This window comes from Uloborus diversus, chromosome 1 (genome assembly GCF_026930045.1).
Source record: "Uloborus diversus isolate 005 chromosome 1, Udiv.v.3.1, whole genome shotgun sequence".
In the NCBI taxonomy this organism is placed as follows: Eukaryota; Metazoa; Arthropoda; class Arachnida; order Araneae; family Uloboridae; genus Uloborus; species Uloborus diversus.
This window is the reverse complement of record NC_072731.1, coordinates 29,205,865-29,227,799: the sequence shown is the minus strand read 5'-3', so window position 1 is coordinate 29,227,799 and position 21,935 is coordinate 29,205,865. Positions and strand designations below refer to the sequence as shown.

Here is a 21,935-nt window from a genome sequence, read left to right as displayed (position 1 = left end):
GTTGTACTGTATGTTTGAAATTGAAATGCTGTCAGTGGCGGATGGGGCCAGCGGGCAGCCGGGCAAATGCCCAGTGGGCCACCTCGGTTTGGGCCGCATTAAATCTTTCAATTGAATAGTACAAAAAAAAAACCTTTTTTTTTTTTTTTTCCCCTTAAAAAAAACTAGTGAAAAAATCTGTCGCCTAGAAGATCCGAAATCAAACCACTTTGCGACATTGGAAAATCTAAAATTGGTTCACTCATTTTTGTAAACGGATTTCAAATCTTTGTAAAAAATCTTAGGAAGACCCTTGCCTTCTTAAAAAAAAAAAAAAAAAACCGTCGACTCGTACATGACAAAAGCCTTCTTTTTCTTCAATTGTGGACCGACCCACCACGCACTCGGCGCCAGATTAAGCAATCGATTAGCACCCCACCTCATTAGCCCTTTCATTGATGATAGCCGATAACCATTTCACGGCCATCGTGTACAGCAGGGTACAGGGACAGGGACCAGTACAGGAACACTACTTGGGACGGGACGGCAAAAGCAGTTTGCGGAATGGAAACAGCTGTTTTTCATTCGAAGATGCAAAGAGAGAGAGAGGCAGAAAGTGAAGCTGAAGGGTCGGGATTGTTTCCTGGAATTCTTTTCAGTAATTTTTGCTTTAGGGTAGCTGAGGATTATACCACAACACCCACTTCCTTTTTTATGGCTTTGTGAAAGGGATTCACGCGTTGAAACTTGTAGGCACTGGCAATCTATTTATTTTTTCTCCAGTTTCGAGACAACAGGACTGAAGAATGATGGAGTCATTTAACACGTTTTAGCTGTAATTAAAAATCCTTTTAAATTTATAATGAAATTGAAATTCATTTTGATGATTCAAACAAAGAATTTTGGAGAGCAAATTTTGTTCGTAAAAAAATTTACTTATTTCTAAAACTTTTACTTTAGTTATCCATTACCGCTTTTAATTTGTAAAAATGTTTTGGAGACTTTTGTTATTTATACTATCATTTCCAGGGCCGGATTTACATTTTAGTTGAAAGCTATTGCTTATAACGAAAAGTTGTGTGAATTGTCGTTCCTAAAAAAAATGGGAATATTTGAAAAAAATCAATTTCATTTTCAAATGCTTGAAAATTTGCAAAAATGTGGCTACAAGCATTGAATTTAAAATTTCTAACAAATTGGAGCTGATAAGGGGGAGGAGTGCCAAAATATGTTAAATTTAGTGTGTGTTTCAATGTATGTTCATCAAAGTATGCTTCAATTTTATTTCTTACTAAGAGTATAAATTATGAATTGTTCAATTGGGCAGTATGTTACTCTCTTGCTACCTATTTTCTAAGTGTGTACCCTATTTCTTTTAAAGCAATTTGTAGATGGGTTGCAGAGGTGATTAAAAACTAGCTGTATCGAAAATCCATGAGCGCAAGTGTCGACCCCTAAAAATATTTTACTGTGTTTTATCTCAACTTGCAAGAGTACATAATTTTAAAAAGTTTTGTTTGCCTACTTTTCCCCCGAATATTTTTGATTCATATCTTCCTTTATATGGTTTCAAGCTGCAGAATTTTACTACATATTTTTTTTTTTTTTTAATTCCCTCAGTGGAACCCCTGGAACTCCTAAATTGGGAGCCCTGCATCATTCTCTCGATGCTATTCCCCTTCTTAGGGGAAATCCTAAAAGGCAGGCAAACACACATTGAAAAAACACACACAAAAAAAAGAAAGAAAAAAAAGGAAGGAATTAAGAAAGAAAATGCTGCATAGCTTTATGTGTCTCAGGGGAAAAAACAAATATAGAGCAAAAAAAGTAATAATAGTCGATTAAAAAAAAAACTTTAGCATTTCCTCTTTCGCCACCGGCAAAATGGTCCGGATTACAAAAAGGACCCCATACCTGAAATAACTTAAGGCCCCGTTAAGTCTAAATCCGGCCCTGATCATAAATGTTTTAGAAATAGTAACAAAACTGGCTTTATATGCTAGTCTATGTAATTATTCTTCATTCCCTTTTTAATATGGGATCTTCTAAACCACTCCTCTTGTTAATATTACCAAAGATTGTCTACAAACTGCGTTAAAAAAAAAAACTTGTAAAAGTTTCCAGGGGAGTGTCCCCCACCTCTCCTTTTCGCCAGCATCGTTCAAGATTGGCCGATTTTGAAGAATAAGGTGTCATTCGTTTCGTAATTGAGACCCAGGTAACATAGGCTATATTTTTGCAGACTTCAGCAATAGGAAAATTTGATTTAACCTTATACATCCTGATTTTAACCAATTTCATTCCTTTCTCTTTTTAGCACGGGTTTTAAATAAATATAACAAATAACAAAAACTGTAACCATTCTACGGAAAAAACATCATTAGGTAAAGAACAATTTAGGTGTTGATTATTATTATATTCTTATTAAGTAAGAGCAATCTTTTATGATCTAAGTTGTCTACCAGTTTTATGAAGTAACACTGTAATTTAATTTATCTTTCATGTGTTTCAAATAAGATGCTTGCTTGCAGGTATATAGTGCTCAAGCTACTGTATTATTCGTTTTTACCCGACTACGGCAAAGTCAAAAAAAAAAGGGTTATGATTTTAGCAGTCTATGTATGTTTGTATTTACGGTTGTTTCACCGCAGCGTCAAAACCATTCATCCTATTTTGATAAATAAGGTGTCATTCGTTTTTTAATTGTAACCCGACTAACATAGGCTACATTTGACACTTACAGTCCTGAATCTTTTAAAAATATCTCCGAACGATACGAAAATCACCCACGAAACTTGGATGACTACACTGTAAAAAAAGGCCGAAGTTACTGGCTATTTCAGTGGAACGTTTCGGGATTTCGCGGGTTTTCATCCACTTCCTGAGAAAATCGAGTATATTTGTCAGTTTCCTAATTGCCGAAACCTACACGAATGCAGACTTTTCATTGCTGTGAAAAATATTTTTTCGCTACCAGTTTAAAGACTGAAAGAGCTTGTTTATTAAGTGTGTCGGCTTTACCACGATTACTGTCTGTCCAGACTGACTAATGTATCGGTAAGAGCGAATTAGTCAAGGATCGCTTCAGCTTTGCCAGGAGTATGCTTAGTTCTTACTTGCAGTTTTGTCGTGTCTGCTTTAATGCTTCTGGAGCTTTGTTGGTGGAGCGGCGAGGTTCTAATTAATTAAAACCCACCTACCACATTCTTCTTGCAGGTTCCCGAGACATGTCTGGCTTTAACAGAGGAGATTTCCCAATTCTTCAGGGTTCGTACGCCCTTGAAAAACCTTGAAAAGTGCTTGAAAAAAAAAGTTCATTTTCAAGTGCTTGAAAACCTTGAAAAAGTTTTAAAACCTTGAAAAAGTTTCTTAGTGCTTAAATTCTCTCAAAAATCAACGAATTGTGCTTAGAAGTTTTAAAAAAGTATTTCACCAATGCAATTTTCTGAACATGTGTTCAGTATGCAACATCGCGAAAAATTGCTTCCGTGTTTGGGATTTCAATCCTTTTGCATCTTGTAAATATTTTGATGTTTTTTACAACCGAAAGATATTTTGACATATGGTACCTTAGATTAGTTTACTTTTTGTTTGATTTCATTAATTAACAAAGAAATTAATTTGGAAACCATGACAACATTGAACTTACTCGGGTTTCGCGGAAAATTGCTCTTGTGTTTGAAATTTCAATCTTTTTGCATCCTGCAAATATTTAAATATTTTGGCTAATCAAATGTTAGTTTTGCATATGCTACCTTAGATTAGTATATTTTTTGTTTAATTTTAATAAAAAACAAATAAATTTATTTCATGGGAAACATGCCACGTCGAACGAACTCAGACTTTGCGAAAAATTGCTTCTCGTGTTTGAAATTTCAATCTTTTTGCATCTTGCAAATATTTAAATATATTCACTAATCGGATGTTATTTTCATATTTGCTACCGTAGATTAGTATATTTTATGTTTAATTTCAGTAAAATATAAGTTTATTTTATGGGAAACATGACAACATTAAACTTAATTCGCGAAAATTTGCTTCCCTTGTTTGAGATTTCAATCCGTTTGCATTTTGTAAATATTTTTATATTTTTGGCAATTAGTAGTTATTTTGACACTGCTACATCAGATTAGCTTATTTTATTTTTTATTTTAATAACTAAAGTGTTAAAGAATTTATTACCTTGGTCATGTTTAATTATTTGCTTATTTATTTTTGCAATTTTGAATGATTATCTTTACCTAATTTTTGGTCATTACAGATTTTTTTAAAAAAATTTAAATTTCAGCAGTTGAGCACCTAACAAATTAACTTAAAGTTTGTATTTTAAACATAAAGTTGATTTATATAATTTTATTTATAAGTACATCATTTTTTTATGTCTGCTAAAATAAATAAGGTGTATAACAGGGGTGGTTGTGTTATGATTATTCACTTGAAATCCAGTAGGGTTCGTTTTTATGCTTTTACCTCCCTATATCTCCAATTTTCCCCTTTTCCTCAAATGTTCAAAATTACTACTTTATTAAGGTTGTGGGTACTTGGAGCTTACTGAAAGAGGCTTTAATCAGCAAAGGGGTAGATAGCTTAAGGAGGGTCATTCATCTTCATTTGGATCTAATAAATTGACCAGTACCAGCCTAGCTAGGCCCAGTGCCTGTTGCTGGTTATCAACAGGCACTGGGCATGGTATTTCTATGCAGAATATTTTGACTTAATAAACTGTTTTATGAATTGTATGCATAGCAAAAGATATTGTTGTACATATGTATATTCAAGCAGGGATGAGATTTTTCCGGCTTTTTCTGTTGGCTTTTAAAACCTTTCTTCCTTTTCCTCCTTTTTTTGCCTCTTTCAAGCCTTATTTTTCTCAAAAATCGGAAAAAAAATACGATTTTTTAAAATTTTCGGTTTCCAATTTCTTACTTGTTCTATTTTTTCGCACTGAATCTTCGTCCTCCGCGATATATGCCAAGAACGTACGTTTTGGAATCATGCCAACGACGTCAAACACGTGCTACGCCGAAAGTTGCATGCCTCGTTTGAGATTTCAATCTTTTTGCATCCTGAAAGTATTTCAATTATTTTTATTGTTGGGTGGTTTTTTACTCTTTTCTACCTTATATCCGCTTATTTTATTCATCATTTCAATAATATCTTTATTTCTTTAATTTATTTTAGAAAAAATGCAAAACTCAATCAAAAAATGTGGCTTAGCACCCACAGTCTCGAATTTTTTTTTTTTTAACTTGGCATGGCTGCTTTTTTTGTGTATTTAAGAAAGTGTAAAAAATATTTATGGTGAATCTCAAATGGTTTAGGTTTTACAACCTGTTAAAAGTTTTGAGATTTCATGATTAAATGAGGCAGCTGCAAGTTGTTCTTTTTATTCCAAAATTGTATTAGGAAGTTTTCAAAAACAAATTTTAGGTTCCAATGCAAGGAAAAAGATAACCAATCGTTTATATACATATATATTTATTTATTTTTAATTCTTACTATGAAAAGTATGTTCTACCACATAAAGAAATTTGAGATTTTTCTCTCTGTTGTAAATTTTTACTTTACAAACATCTAATTTTAAAATTTATGTTCTCATTTGTTTAACATTATAAACTCAAATGTTTTTAATGAAAAAAATGTATTTTTCTCTAAAAAATATGAAAAGTTGACACTATTGTGTGATGCAGCCAAGATTGAACTCTGGCTCCCCCAACCCTTTGTTCAAGGACTCGGGTTAGAAATTGTTGCCTCTTTTTCAAAATTTAGATCTATTTAGGAATAAACACCCTTGCAAGAAATGGTACAATGCAGCAAATTGTACAAAATTATTACTCATATTTAATTAAATACGTATTACCTTTAAAACTGGTAAATTATCCATTTTTTTGTTGAATTTTTGGATATCATGGCTTCCAGGTTCTATTTTGATGCGTTTTGGATATCATCCCTTTCACGAAATTTTTTTGGATATCATCCCTTTTACGTAATTTTTTGGATTTCCTCCTTTTTGCTCTCTGACCACTCTCATCCCTGAATAGGGGTCTTAGTTTTAAAAATTATTCCCCCCCCCCCCTCCTTGCCCGATTTTGCTCTTTGAAACTTTCAGGTAATTTTTTATGAACTCACAAATTACAATTACACCTGAATATTATTGCCTTTCTAAATTTAAATTCTAATTTCAACAATAACCCATTTTTTCCCAAAATAAAACTACTTTTGTCATAATATATATCAACTTCTTGTGAATCTTTTCAATTTCGAAATATGGCTCTATAAATCTGAACTTGCACATTTATTGTCTATTGCAAGTTAATCAATGAAAGCTGAATAGGCTCAAGTTTGCATTCAGAGTATTTATCACTGCTTAAGCTGCTTTTGTATATTTTGAGGTGTAGAGACTGTACTGTGGGCTTTTATAAACTTTTCTTACTTCCTATTTTTTAAATTTACTCGAGGACAGTTGAAATGGCTTATTGGCTGAACAGCTAATAAATACATACGAATAATTGATTTGCATACTTATAAATGATTTGCAAACCTAATATTTTTAGAACTTAATAGTGCAAACTGAAATAACTTTCTCGGTAGTGTTTTTGTCCTAACCGCCCTCATATTGTAATAAACCACTGTATAGATATTGGAAATAAATGTTGAAACCGGGGGGGGGGGGGGGGAGTGACTTCAAAAACTCCTTTCTGGCAATGCCATTGAACTTGGGTATTTTAGTTTCTTCCCATAAAAGTTAAAAGCACTTATGAAAGGTTTTTTTTTAAAAGTATTAATTTGTTGATTCTAGAAAATATACAAACCTCTGACTGCTGCAACCTTTGAAAAACCTCAAAATTAAACCTCTTGGTATCTGCTTCTCTTTATGACCAAACTTCATTTTCAGAAAAACTTTCAACGCAGTAGATTTTTCACCAAAGTGTCTCTCGTTGTAGAAAAAGTAATTTTGTTTTCCTATACTTTTTTGTATTATTGCCTTATTTCTATGTGTTTGTAGTAAATGAAATCTGCATACAATATTTTTAGTACAAATTTATGATATTGCCTTGAAAACAAAATTTTTTACCTTGAAAAGTACTTGAAAAGTGCTTGAATTTTTTTCTGTCTAAAGGGTATGAACCCTGTTCTTTAAAAAGTTTCAATGGCCGTTTCAGAAAGGTTACTGACTTTTGGCGGAACATTTTTCTGTTTTTCCCCCGCCTACGGCGAAGCCAAAAGGAAGGGATATAATTTTAGCAGTCTATGCATGTTTTTGTATTTACGTATTATCCACCGTAGTGCCTAAACTATTCATCCGATTTAGATAAATAAGGTGTCAATCGATTCCCTATTACAGCCCGAGTAACATAGGCTATATTTTAACAGACTTCAAATGTAGCATGAGACGATTTATTTGCTTTAAAAAAAAATTAGCAGTCTTTGTATTTGTGTAAGTTCCACTGTAGCACCTAAACTATTTATCTGACTTTCATGAATAAGGTGTCAATTGATTCGGTATTATGGCCCAAGTTTTTTTTTTTTTTAAATTACGCCCACCAACGTCCTCTCGGACATAAGGCGCCTTGCAGTCCAATACAACAAAGATGCTGTAGCAGAGCGGGGAAGCTCCCTGAAGTCGACATCCTTCAGCATGTCGAGAAGAACGGGGCAATCAAAAAGATGCTCCCCTGTCATTTGCTTAGTCCCTTCACATAGTGGGCACAGCGGGGAAAGGAATGGCGAAGGCTGTAGCAGATTTAGTGTAACCCAGGGTGCACCACGTGGAGAAAAACTGGCCCAAGTAACGTACGCTATCAATCGACTTCAACAATAGGAGGAGTTGATTTTACCTTGTAAAACTCGATTTTAAAGGTTTTTTTTAGCGTGGGTTTTAGATAAATTTATTAATAACCCGACTAAGGGAACAAAGGGTAAGAAACAAGTTTGGTGTTAATTACTATTATAGTCTTATTAAGTAAAATCAATCTTTTATTGTTTAAATTTTCTATCAGCTTCATGTAATAGCAATAAATTAAGTCTACCATTCTTGTACATCAAACTAAAATGCTTACCGTAAATTACTCACGCTATTATTTTTTATCCATCTTAGATTAAAACGGAAAATATTTAAATAAAATAAAAGATTAAAAAACTGAATCCCGACTACGGCAAAAAAGCCTAAAAGATAAGAAACAAGTTATGTGCTGTTTAATATCATCGTCCTATTGAGTAAAACCAGTAATTTGATAGGTTAGATATTCCTATTTATTTAGTTCTATTGAAATCCTCTGTCACTTTCGCATTAATAACATCATAATTCAATTCAAATACCATAGTCGTGCGGTATAGAAGAACTGTAGTTGAGAACGCACGACAACGGCATTTGAATTGAATTATAATGTTATTAATGTGAAAGTGACAGAGGATTTCAATAGAATTAAATTAGGAATATCTAACCTATCAAGTTACTGGTTTTACTCAATAGGACGATGATATTAAACAGCACCTACCTTGTTTCTTATCTTTTAGTTTTTTTTTTTTTTTTTTTTGCCGTAGCCGGGTTTCAGTTTTTTAATCTTTTATGTTTTAGAGCTACAATTTCCGAGGGAGTGCTCAAACCTCTTCTCCCCTACCATTATCAAAGACAAGTAGAATGCATCTTTAAGACTGCAAATTAGAAAAAATTCTTGTTGCGGGCCCTATGATCACTCCTCCACGTCACATCACAAAAAGAGCGCATTGAACTCCATTTTTAGCACTACAATTGCAGAAAAAATCTGCCAGACAACCCCCGAACCACCCTCCTCTGAACATTATTGGACATAATGTTTGTGTTTTGAACGTTTCAATTTCGAAAAACGGGCGTGGGGAGGGAGTCGCACCTGAGCACATAATATTACGAAACACAGTTAGAATGCATTTCTAAGATTACAAATAAAGAAAAATTTCCTGGGATATGGACACTCAAATCTCTCCTCACTCTAACATCATCAAAAAGATAGTCTAAAACTGCATTCTTAGAGCTACAAGTTCAAAAAATAGACAGGTGAGCGACACCGAACCTCTTCAATCCTAACATGACCAAAGATCGTCTAAAATGCGTTTTCAAAACTAAAAATTTCGAAAAATTTCCAGGGGAGAACCCCCCCCCCCCCCCGGACCCCCCACCCCCTTTACTTCGGAGTCAATACTATGCTTAAGGGTTGTTCATATCGACTTCCTTTTAAATCAGAAATCCTATACAGCCGCCACAGAACAAACAGTACTTACATAAATACCACTTTGAGGCGACGATTATGCATACATTTGTTGAGAAAAAGGCTGTAACCATCTCAATAATTTTTACTCTTATGATAAACTTGTGTCGCATAGTAAAAATTCCTTAAAAAATGCTCTGCGGTGAGCAATAAGATGCTTTACTGTGCGTCTGTAAATTCATCGGTCGGCCGATAAGATAACTTTGTTGCATAACTGTCCAGGACCTTCTAAGACCCTAACAGCTGCCTGTAATAATGGTCTGTAGGGGACAATGAACACGTAAAGGCAGGGCCGCCTCCAGGGGTGGCGTAGAACCGTGGCTGCCAAAACCTTCTCAGTATTTAAAAAAATTAAATAGAAGTAACAAAATACCAAGTGGAATTCCAGTGACAAAAAAATATTTTCTCAACAAAATTTTGAAAGAAAATGCAACCCTTGAATATTAAACCTTTAAATATTATTTAGGAACATCCACGGTTCTTTATTATAATTGACCTAACTAAAGGCAGCTGAAATTTTTCGAAACATTCTGACAAATTTAAAAAAAAAAAAAAAAAGTATTCAGTACATAATAAAAACCTATAACAAATTTTAATTTAATACAATGAATGAATAGCTAGATAATAATGGCGGTTTTATACCCTAGTAGCACAAAAAACCGAACGACATAGAAAAACTTTCAAAAACAATATAGAACTATATTTTCACCGACGTCGAACTACTTAAAAACTTGCCACTTCCGTAACGTTCACGAATATCGGCCATGAACATTCAGGAATAACGGTTCTAAAACCGATCGACGTAGAAAAATTTTCAAAAACTACATAGAACTATATTTTTACCGACGTCGAACTACGTAAAAACTTGCCACTTCCGTTACGTTCACGAATATCGGCCCTGAACATACAGGAATAACGGTCCTGAATATTCAGAAATAACAGTTCTAAAAACCGATCGACGTAGAAAAAGTTTCAAAAACTACATAGAACTATATTTTCACCGACGTCGAACTACGTAAAAACTTGCCACTTCCGTTACATTCACGAATATCGGCCTTGAACATTCAGTAGTAACGGTTCTATATCCTCGCCCTAATTGATGACAATATGAGGATTGCTATGAGGCGACAATATGTCATTTTTTCCTTTTTTTAGATACAATAATTTATAAATAAAGAGTTTTTACACTTCTTTCAAAACATATTCATCATAATTGCGGTTGATGTTATTAAGTAAGAAGGTTTTGTAATATTGCTCGGCACAAGCATGCAATTTCATACATCAGATGCATTTGTGTTCAAGATACATGAAGCTTAAGCATTTTCCCGATTTTATTCATGTGAAACAGTGCTTTCTATTTACGTACTTAAAGTACAATGAAATATTAAGAAAAAGCCCTTTAAAAAAAGGAGAAAATAAACTTTTTAACCCAATATTGAAAGAAAATTGGTCTTTTTCTAAAATTCTTAAATGAAAAAAAAAATTAAGTAAATAATTAAAATTTAATAAATAATAATAAATAAAATAGGATTAAATAAGACGGTTAAAATCTTTCACGTTTTGTAAATATGATGGCTTTTTGCACTTTGCAGTATAATACAGCACAAATTTCAGAAATAATTTCTGCTTAACATATTTTTTTGTCAGAAAATAAAATAGTAAAAATAAAGCTTTCTTACAGTAAAAAAAGTCAACCTCAAATTCCAATACATACAAAATAATCATTAAATATATTTTACTCATTATACATAAATCACCATAATATACCTATAAATGACATCTTCAATAAAACAATAACCACATCAGTAAAAACAGTAGAAATAACAGAAAAATAAGAGTATACTTAAGTTTTTCTAAGCATGAGCCTACAATCTTAAAACTAAAATTGTACTTTTTCAGCAATGCCTTTTAGTAGTAATTTTTAAAAGCATTAACAGAGGAATGCAGGTTAAGGCTCTTAGATTTTAATTCATGCAAGGCATGAAATTACTTAGTAGTTTCTCAGCTTTTGGGGATGAAGTTGTTATTCAAGAGTCAAAGACTACTCGTAGCAAAATACAATATCTTGCCTAAATAAAGAGTAGAAGCAAAACTATTTCTTAAAATATTTATTAAAAACAAATTAAACAGAACTGGTTTACATAGTATATACAGGAAACACTGCATCAGCTGTAAATATATGAAGTCAATTAAACACACTCAGGTAAAGACCAGAACAACAAAATCTAATCATCCATTCACCATAGAGCATTGGGATTGTTCGCAGCACTCAATCCTTTCCACACATGAACACTTCAGAATACTTAACCAAATCTTGTTTTCACGCATTGAAATAGCACAGGGAGCACAAGCTGAAAAACATATAAGAATTAAAAACATTAAACCTCTTTTTACTGTACAAAATAATAAACCATCAATTTTTGACTGTATACCGAGTAAGAACAATCTGTTTTTAGATAGTCACAGGGGAGCATTGAATTAGTCATGTTGATTGTACCAGTAATGTAATGTTAAAATTGCAAAAAATGCACTTTACTTTGAAATAGTATGAATGGCTCAGCCAAGGGGTTTTGGAGTCAAACCTCCCGAATAGAACTCGCAATTTCAATACATATTGCAGGGTTTAGTTTTTACCAGGATATGGGGAAAACTAGGTTTTTTGCAGGTAGAAACTGTGGTGAAAAACCTAGAAAATACTGTCAGCCTGCTTAATCAGGCAACGGTTGAATGAATACCCTGCTTATATGAATAAAACCTCTAAACCTCTTGGTACCGAATATTTCGCCACAGAAGCAATGTTAAAGATCCCCACTTAATCAAATAATTTCCCCCAATAATCAAATAATATTGATCAGCTTTTGTTAATATTTTTGTTGAGAAAAATTTTGAATCGACTAGATATAAGCTAAGAACAGCTATTGATGTAAAAATGTAAAACAATATTTTTTGCTATCAACAGAGAGGAAGCATTCATTTTCCATCAAAACAACTCTTCTGATCCATCTAGTTTCTTTTGTCGTTGCTATTACAAAAAAAAACAGCGCAGCTGATAAATTTGATAACAAAAAGAAATACACACATTTCAGACAGTAATAAATTGATAAATACAGTACGCTCTTAATGTCACGAAATCGAAGGAACAGTAAATATATATAGGTAGTTTTCGACATAACAAGGTCATAACCATAATAAAATAATATTATTCTAAAAATCAGTCACAATCACTAAAAATAAGTGGAAATATGTATTGAAGAAAAAGTCTTAAAAGAATAACAATTGAAATTTTTTAAATGAGTCAAAATTAGAGAAAAAAGAATGCTCTAGTGAAGTAGCAAAACGTAATAATTATCACGACTAAACTTGGCAAAGATTTCGATTACCAAATTGCAGAATGGTTTCAAATGAGATTCGAGCGCCCCAATACAAAAGAAGTTGCACAAAAGACTGCACCATTCCTTGTGTCTCAAAGGGGGTTCCCGTTCATCTCCCCTTTTTATGGAGGTGAAAATCGAGTCAAAAGGTTCAACCGAATGGTGTGAAAAGTTTTAAGTCTGTTTTTTAGGCTTCTCAGCAGGCTTGGCAAGGTTTTGGACAACAGTAAAATCCCTGGTTTTTACCGTCCTGTCCAAAACTATATTTATAGAAAAATTGTAGTTTGTGACAAAACATCAAAAACAAAATAAAATGTATCAAAGTAATGTTTTATATTGAACATTAATTCAATGTGAACATTCAACTTATTTATGCAGCTGATTTTAATCTAGTTACATAGAAATTGAATTCTTGATCAAAATTTTAATTTGTATGCATTCGTTTATTTTTTTTGATAAAGTAATCAAGTTTCTCTAGTTGATACATGTGCAAATGAAAGTGGGGTTGGCAAGGTTTATGATGCCCTGTTCAAAACCCTAGTGTCCAAAATTATTTTCTGAGAAACTATATTTTGTGAGAAAATATGACAGAATAAAATGTGTCAAATTTTTTTTTTCGACTATTTAATATATTTATTCAACGTGAACATTTAAGTATAAATATATATGTATTTATACAGCTGATTTTAATCTAATTACGTAGAAATTCAATTCTTCATTAAAAATTTCAATTTGTATGCATGTTTTTTTCCTAGCCATAAACCAAGTTTTTTGACATTTATGCATGTGTACAAAATAAAATGTTCAAAATATTAGTGCAGTAATCGACTTAAATGCAAAAAAAATTTTGTAGTTACAGGATGTATTATACATCAAAAGTATGAACTAAAAAAAGAATATTCACAAGTTTTGAAATGTAAGTGTTTAATCATTAATTTATTAACCTTTAATCCATGATTTAAAAAAAAAAACAGAAAAAAATTAAGCTTTTTAGGCACCTAAATATGTCACATTTAATAACATTCCTTTGAGTTACAAATGGAACTAAATTTAGTTGTCTTCGTAGCATTGTTAATTTCCTTTTATAATTCTACAAACTGTTACATAAGGAAATTTTTATGTAATAGAGTTATTGGCAATTTTTTAAAAGTATTTTTAAAAACAAACATTTGAGAAAAATATTATCAAATACTCATTAATTAACCTCATTAATATCTATATTTATGCATAACAAATATTGCAGTAAATAAAAATTGATTAAATTAGACCCAACTTTGGCTTTTGCATACTTTTGGACAGCTTAAAACAATTTCTGACAGTTTTGGACGGTATAAAGCACCGGTTCTGTCCTAAACCAGTTTTGGACAGTCCAAAACTCAACTCTGTTTCTCAGGACTTACATTTTCTGATGCTGCCGTGCTCTAGAATGAAAACAACAGTAGATAGGCTTCACGGAATCATTCCTCCTCCCCCCCCCTCCCAAAAAAAATAATGAAGGGTGTGATAAATTTTTGGAAACATTTCTCTAGTTGCTTCGAGACAAAAAACTGCGGTTTCCTGGAAAAATTATAAATGGGTTTGAAAAATACTCAACATTACAAGGTTTTGATTAAAAAGTCTTCGACATAATAAAAAATAACCTCAGGTAAATACGCAAAATCGCGGGGGAAAATAATTTTGTCATATCAAGGTCTTTGAGATATCGAAGATCAAGACATCGAGAGTATACTGTATTGAGTGGAAAACAAAGCGGACAAGGAGGTAAAAAAGGGAGTTCAGAAAAGTGATCCCAAAGACCTCAAGCAAGGAATCCAATATCACAGAATGTTTCAAAATATGGTGTACTGAAAAAAGATGCCAAAACATAAATTTCATATTTCTCAAGTTGTTACCTTTTTATAATTTTAATACGTACTTATAATATATTTTTCTAATTATGAAACTATTTTGTTGCTTACTTAGCTTATTTCAAAAGCTCTTTACCAAATTTATTATTATTTTTATTTATTATTATAAATTATTATTATTTCCTATATATAGTTATTGATTAATTATTATTACATCGTCAATTTAGAAAGGTAAGGAAATTTTCCCTGCTTAATGGAAAATATTTCTTGGAACCGACAATATTTGATTAAGCAAGAGCCGACAGTACTATTAACCCCATTTCATTTTCTTGAAGGCAGTGACTTTTTATTCTTACAAAGCAGGGTTGGCTTTCTGCTGCCAGAAACGGGTTATAACCGGTAAAAACAAAAAATGTCTGTTTAATAGTTCAAGTAATTACTTAATCATCATATTTGTTTAAGTAAACTAAAAAATGCAACCCTTAAGTAAACTAAAACTTGCCAGCCCTGCCCCTTATATTTATATTTCTACATTACGAAGATTGAAATAAATATGAACTGATTAGATTACACTCTGTTTGCGTAAACATACTTTAGGACAGTTTAAGACACTTTTGGATGGTAAAAACCACCTGTCCTGTCCTAAACCAGTTTTGGACAGTCCAAAACCCAAACCTAGTTTGGTCCTTTGCAATTGCTACATGTTAAATCCTCTACTTGGTATCATTCAGCTGCTTCAAAGTTCCCTTCATTTGAAGAAAACAAATTTGCATGTTGCGAGGGAGGGGGTCACACTAATAGCCACACCTTTTTCCTCAAAAAATCATGCACTGAAGTTTCCACAAAATTTATTTTGTTGAATTACTAGTTACAGTATATGTAAAAACGACATAACGTGCATAAAGTATTAAAAAAGAGTTAATTCTTTCTTTTTTACTCTACTTTTTAATTACTCTTTAACACTTTATTTGTATTTTATACACGTTCTGTCGTTTTCACTCATTAAGTTTTCCGACAGCTCTTTTACAACTAGTTACAGTAATCTTTGCCTTATGGGTCAGTATGGAACATAATGATTTTGATAAAAAAAAACAGATTGATAACAATAACATAAATCAACTCTGGTTTTTCTTTTAACTCCAAATTTTGTGGAAAAAAAAAAGAAATTTTAGTTAATTTTTTTCCATTTTTGAAAAAAAGGTCTTATTTTATAGTGTTTCGCTGTTCCAAATCCAATCTGAAATCCCTTTAGCCTAAAGGACTTCGCTAAAAATGACTAGGAAGCAAGAGGTGTTTTAACTTTTTTTTGCTTTCAGTTGAATTGATTGAGCGTAAAAGTGATGCAAGCGCTACTTCTATCACGGCTATAAAAATCTTTAAAATTTTACATGCCTTGCCGGGCATGTTTGTGTAAAAAATACATGCCCGGTTTTCCTTATTGTATATCAATAAAAGCATTTGAATTTGTCGTACAGCATTAATCAGATGAATTATTTTTATATAAATTAATTTTAAAAAATGGTTTCAATAAATAGTACATAATAAGCCATCGTTAAATTTAACAAAATTTAAATTATATAAAGGGAAGGATCACTTCTACGCAAACCGGAAACAGCAGACTTAAAATTAATTTTGAGCTCCAAGTAAGGATACGGTAATTTTTCAATCAAATACGAAATAATAAAGTTAAGAAAAAAATATTTGATCAAAAATTACATGCCAGGCCAGGCATGTAAGAGTAAAAGATTTATGCCCCATCGGAATTTTTACATGCCTCGGGCACATTGGGCAATATAATTTTTGAGCCCTGGTTCCTACATAAGAAATATTATGAAATGTCTAACTTTAGGGTATACATTTTGTTTAAACCTGTTTTTGCGAGACAAAATTTTTTGAAGGGCCGCAAAGCAGACCAAATTTGTGTTTTGAATCAACCACTGAAAAAGCGAATCAGGAAATTATTAATTTATCAATTTATGCCAGATATTATTTTGAAATGAAATTAATTTAAAAAAAACCTAACAAATGTTTCGAAAAGGTACTATCATATCAAATGACTTAAGACAACCGCAAGTGCGCATATCTCTACAAATTGCTGAAATTGTGTCATTGTCTACTCTTTGGTACATTCCTCCTTTCCTTAGACTAAATAGGGAGTAGAGAGGTACCGAGTACTCTGTAACAACTCAGCACTCAGCCAAATTTTGCTCAGATACTCAACTAATACTGAGTAGTTGTAAAAAAAATCGAATATTGGTTCAAGATAGAGTTAACAATTAATAAAAAAAGTGCAAACAGATAATATAGTGCAATCATTTACAATTCAAATTTACAACTCAAATTATTTTGAGAATAATGAGGTTTGTTATGCTTCAATGAAGTAAATCTTTATTTTAATGTCACCAAAGTTAATAAAACTTGTTTATTAAAAATGAGACAAAAAAAGGCAAGTATAGCAAATATGAAAATACTTTTGGTTTAAAAATAAAAGCAAATAAATCATTTTTTTAAGCAAATAAAACATTAAAAGCAGAAATGTGCAGGAACACTGTAGACGTGTGTTTTGGCATTACAAGGAATGCCTTTTTAATCCACAAAATGCAAGTTTATGTGTTAAAAATATCCGACAAAAGTCGGATATTTTTGTAGGATGTCTTTACATTCATTAGCTCACACTTTATGCACTGAAAAAGACGTTCCTTACAACACAGAAACACGGGTCTGCAGGATTCCTGCACATTTGTACTTTTAACACTTTATTTACTTTAAAAAATTATTTATGTTTGGCAACTAGAACTATTATAGGTTGATATAATTTGTTTTAATTCCAACTTGATTAATCATACCTTTTATTTAATTGCTTTCTTCTAATTTTAAAAATAACATTTTTGTAAAATTTTCGACGCAAGCAAAAGTTTTTAAATGATGCATAATTAAATTTCAGATGAAGTTTTGTTTTAAAAACTGTTATATGGACATGGAGGTCTATACTACAGTTCCAATGAGTTCAAAATTCATCATGTGTTTGTCTGTGATTCTTCTTAAAGTATATTTGATACTCAGCATTCGGTATTCGGCCAAGTAGTGACAGGTTGAGTACTCGGCACAAGTGCTACTCGGTACGTCTCTAATAGGGAGAATTCTCAGAAATACACTGGCGCACTTAAATACAAGACGATTCTTTTGAATAGTTCATTGATAGTTAAGAATCGAATTTGAAAACTGATAGCATTAAAAAATGTCATGATAACAAAAAGAGATTTTAACATGCAAATGAATAGAGAAAATTGGGACTGAGGGATTTTGATACTAGCAATAAAGGATTGATAACATTGACCCCAATCATATAAGGCAGAGACTACTGTACATTTTCTATAATATGAGTTCTTACCATTTTTGTCCGGGTCTGCAGCAACATTATTGCTTGTTGAGTATATCCCAAAACTAACTTTCCTGCAGATTTTCCAAGCACTAACTAGGTAACAAATCTGTAATAGATAAAGAAAAATGTATGCAAACAACAGAACTATCCATAAACTAAACACACACACACAAAGGGGGGAAGGTACTTTACATAAATGAGACAAACATCAAAGTTAGAAATCAGCAAAAAATCCTACTGGTCCTTCGGTCTAGTCAACATGAAAATGTACTAGTCTGCAGACAACATCATTGGTCCGCTTTAAATTTAACCAATAAATATGTCTGTATGTAAAATTATTTATGCTTTATGGCTGCATTTATTAGTAATCTTTACTAATAATAAAGCTGAAAGTCTGTATCTGAATCTCTGTCTATTACGCGCATAGCGCCTAGACCGTTTGGCCAATTTCCATGAAATTCGGCGAACACCTCAAATTCAAAATTCGATTTTGTTCTTTTTCTATTCCAATTTTAAGAACATTTTACCAAGTAAATTATAATAACATGGACAAACAAATGCCAACAATGTGTGCCAAGTGTCAAGCAATTAACGAGGAATTAATCATCCATCATTTGAAATATACAGGCGAACCAAATGACCTTTTAATTTTCTACGACGGGCATAGCCATCCAGGTACCACTAGTTTTAAATATAACTTTCTTTATTTTTAGCTAATTGAATTAACATTAAATAAAGCACTATATTCAAAATTTGTTTGGCAATAAACATTTAATTTTTAAACAGTCAAGTTTAAACAGTCGGAAAACCAATTTCATTAATCAACCCTTAAAATGGGCTACCAAAAATTTGATAATTTAATTTTGCTATTTTTACTTAGTTTCAAATGCTGAATAAAATGTGGATGATTCATATACATTATGTACAGCGGTTTGAAAAAAAAAAGTCAATGAATGGTTTAGCTAATAATTAGTTCAGGCATCAACCAGGCTTATGCTTTTGAATTTTTCTAGCAAAGTGTGAGCATAAATTGCCAAGGGACCACCGATTTTTTTTTTGTCCCTTTTTGTAGTCTGAGGCAGGTTTCACTGGTCCGGGACCAGTGAACCAGTCGTAATTTTGAACGCTGAACAATATGCACTATTATCAACAAAATGAACTAATTTTACACAAAATAAGTGAAACTAGAAAATTATGGAAACATTTTTTAATGTTCATAACCTAAAAGACCTTGCACTGAAATACAAAAGCAAAATTTTGAGCAGCAAAGGTAAACACACTTTCAATCTTTTATTTATTTATTTATTTATTTTTTTCAATAATAGTGAAATCCTTTTCCTCATTTAGTAAAAAAATTATTTCATCCACCCCATATCAATATAAAATGCATTGGATTAAGATGAAACTGAGAAACTAATTCCTAATCCTAAGTAGAAAGGGGAAGTCTGCAAAACTTATTTGCTTCTTAAAACGCTAATCAAGAAAATGCATTTGAACAAAGTACTTCAAAAATACTTACAGGACCAAAATAGTTTGAACATAAAACCATCTTAGATGCATAGGAAATAATATTATTTGTACATTATTTGCTAACACATCTTATGCAAACATTACCAAATAAATAATTATCTCAACCGTAAACAATAAAACAAAAAACAAATATCAAAGCAAGTGTACTAAATTAAAATTTGAAGGGGTAAGAAAAGAACTGAAATTTATGGGGGGGGGGGGGGAATGCTACCTCAATTTTTAAAAGCTGGAAAATAAAAATAACATGGAATAAGATCAACTAAAGAAAAGCACACATTCCAAATACTCAACTCACAATAGGAAGAAATAGCGTTGTAAATAATACAAAATCAGCCAAAAACTACAGAATCATAACATTTTATATTTTGTAACTTTGCTTGTAATGTTACTTACTTAAATTGTAGTTCATTATGATGTTTCAATATGCTGAATCCAATTTATCAATGACGATGTTTCTTTCCCAAAGTTGCCATGTCGTGATGCCGTTTGCCGCCATACAAATGCAAAATGGAAGTAGCGACAAGTCATCATGATCACGTGACATCCGGTTCCGGAATTGGTCTTGTTATACAGATTCACGTCGAAATTGGTCAAAAAACGTTTTTCGATGTTTGCAATTTTTTCTATTTACTACTGATTTCTATACAAATAAGAATATAGCTATATTTTCGTATAATAAAATGACACATTGATTTCTTAATGACACATTGAGAAAAACTTCTAGGTATTTCTTTTAAAGATTGTTTCGATATCTGCAGCTTCAGAGTTTTTTTTTTTCTTTTAATAATCTGCCAATGAAAATATGCCAAAGAAAAAGTATATTTATTTTCCTCATTTGATTTAAAACAGCGTAAATATGAAATTTTAAAAAATATCGAAAAAAAACATATTTTGGCACAGATCTATGTTTAGAAAACCATGTGGGGATTTTTTTATAGATTGACGTCGAAGTATGTCGGTGTCACAATATTTTCTTTCGACATTAAACGACTTTTTTCGACGTTCGCGAAATTTTTCTATTTTTCTCGTAAATTGCAAATTTATAAGAAAATTACGAAATAAACGCTTTTAATTATAGCTAACTATTTTAAAAAAATAGAAACAAGAGGTAAAAACCACTTTTTATATAAAGCCAGTGAAAAAAATATACTTCGACATAGTTCTATATTTTAAAAACTGTATCCGTTATGAATCGGGATTCAAAACGTCGATCTGTGTCGGTCCTATGTCGTTCTATATTTTTGTGCTACTAGGGTAGGGGCCGCCGAAGCATGCTTTAAAAAGAAAAAAAGTTAAGACGCAGTAAGGGAGATTTAAAACATTGCAACGTAATGAATACTAAGTGTTTGAATGTATAAAACGAAAGTAAAATAAAACTTAAGATATTCTAGCTAGAGGATACTTAAAGTAAAATAAAGTTGGAAGAAGATCTGGTGTCCCTGAAAAGTACCACATCACTCCAAAATGTTAAAAAATATTTTAACGAATCTCACTCTTTATTTTCAAACAACTTCAAACATCAGGTTGGAAATTGAAAATTTCACTATGAAAAAAACCAAAGAACTAAAATGATCTCGGAAAAGATATACTGGGGGGAGGTTTTTCCATAACATTTGTATCAATAATTTACTAAAAAGATAGGGACTTAGCAAAGAATGCGGAAGGGAGAGACATCCTCTGGGGCCTTACCCTTCATTTTACACCTCCAAGGTAGATTAGAAATGTGTTTAAAACTTTTATTTTGAAAGAGTGCAGGGGAAGGTTCTAAATCGGAACCCAGTTCCATCTCATATCGCCTATCGTTATCAAAGATGGCCTACAATTCGTATTTAGGACTTCAAATTCGAAAAGCTTCCAGGAGAGTGATCACCCAAATCCTGCAGTAGTGCCTCCACCCCATCTTTAAGGATCATTTAAAATTTCGTTTTTAGGAACACAATTAAGAAATTTTTCAGAGGTCATCGAATCTCTCCTCCCTCTTGTATCACCAAAGGTGGTGTGAAATTTCTTTTTTAGGGCTTCAATCTCGAAAAGATTTCTGAGAAGAGCCCCTGAACATCAACCTTGGTAACATCAGCGAATATCATCTACAACTGCGTTTTAGAATTCAAATTTCGAAAAATTACCGAATGAAAGTCCCCGAACAGCTTCACCCACTAACATTAAAGAAGATCGACAAAAACTGCGTTTTGTCGATCTAACTTAGAAAATTTTTTGTTCCCAACACGCTCGCCAGCATCACTAAAGGTCCTCTCAAATTTCGTTTTATGGGATTCAATTCCAAAATATGTCCCGAAAATTCCTCCCCCTCACGTCATTGAAAGTCGATGAAATGTTTTTTCAGCTTCAGTTTCCCAGAATTGTCGGTCTCCTTTACGTTATCAAAGAAGACCTACAATCCCTTTCTTTAGATTTCAATTACGAAAAAATTCCTGGAGAGCACCCTTCGAACCTCTTCTCTCCCAAACATTACCTAAGATCACCTAGAATGCATTTTCAAGACAACTAATTGAAAAAAATTCCCGGAGGGGATTGCGGGACACAGAATCTTTGCTCTCATTAACATTGTCAAAGATATTTT

General features: G+C 32.2%; 1 protein-coding gene and 1 long non-coding RNA gene across 2 annotated transcripts in view; one reads left to right on the top strand and one right to left on the bottom strand.

Annotated features, from left to right (window-relative positions):
- The window catches only part of LOC129228588 (eIF-2-alpha kinase activator GCN1-like), a 176,527-nt gene that overhangs the window by 133,499 nt on the left and 21,093 nt on the right, over window positions 1–21,935 (top strand). The window lies entirely within an intron of this gene.
- Window positions 11,487–19,846, bottom strand: LOC129228599 (uncharacterized). Its single transcript, XR_008580919.1, has 3 exons — window positions 19,748–19,846; window positions 17,834–17,930; window positions 11,487–11,575 (listed from the first exon to the last, which is right to left on the bottom strand). It is a non-coding gene; the product is annotated as an uncharacterized LOC129228599 (long non-coding RNA).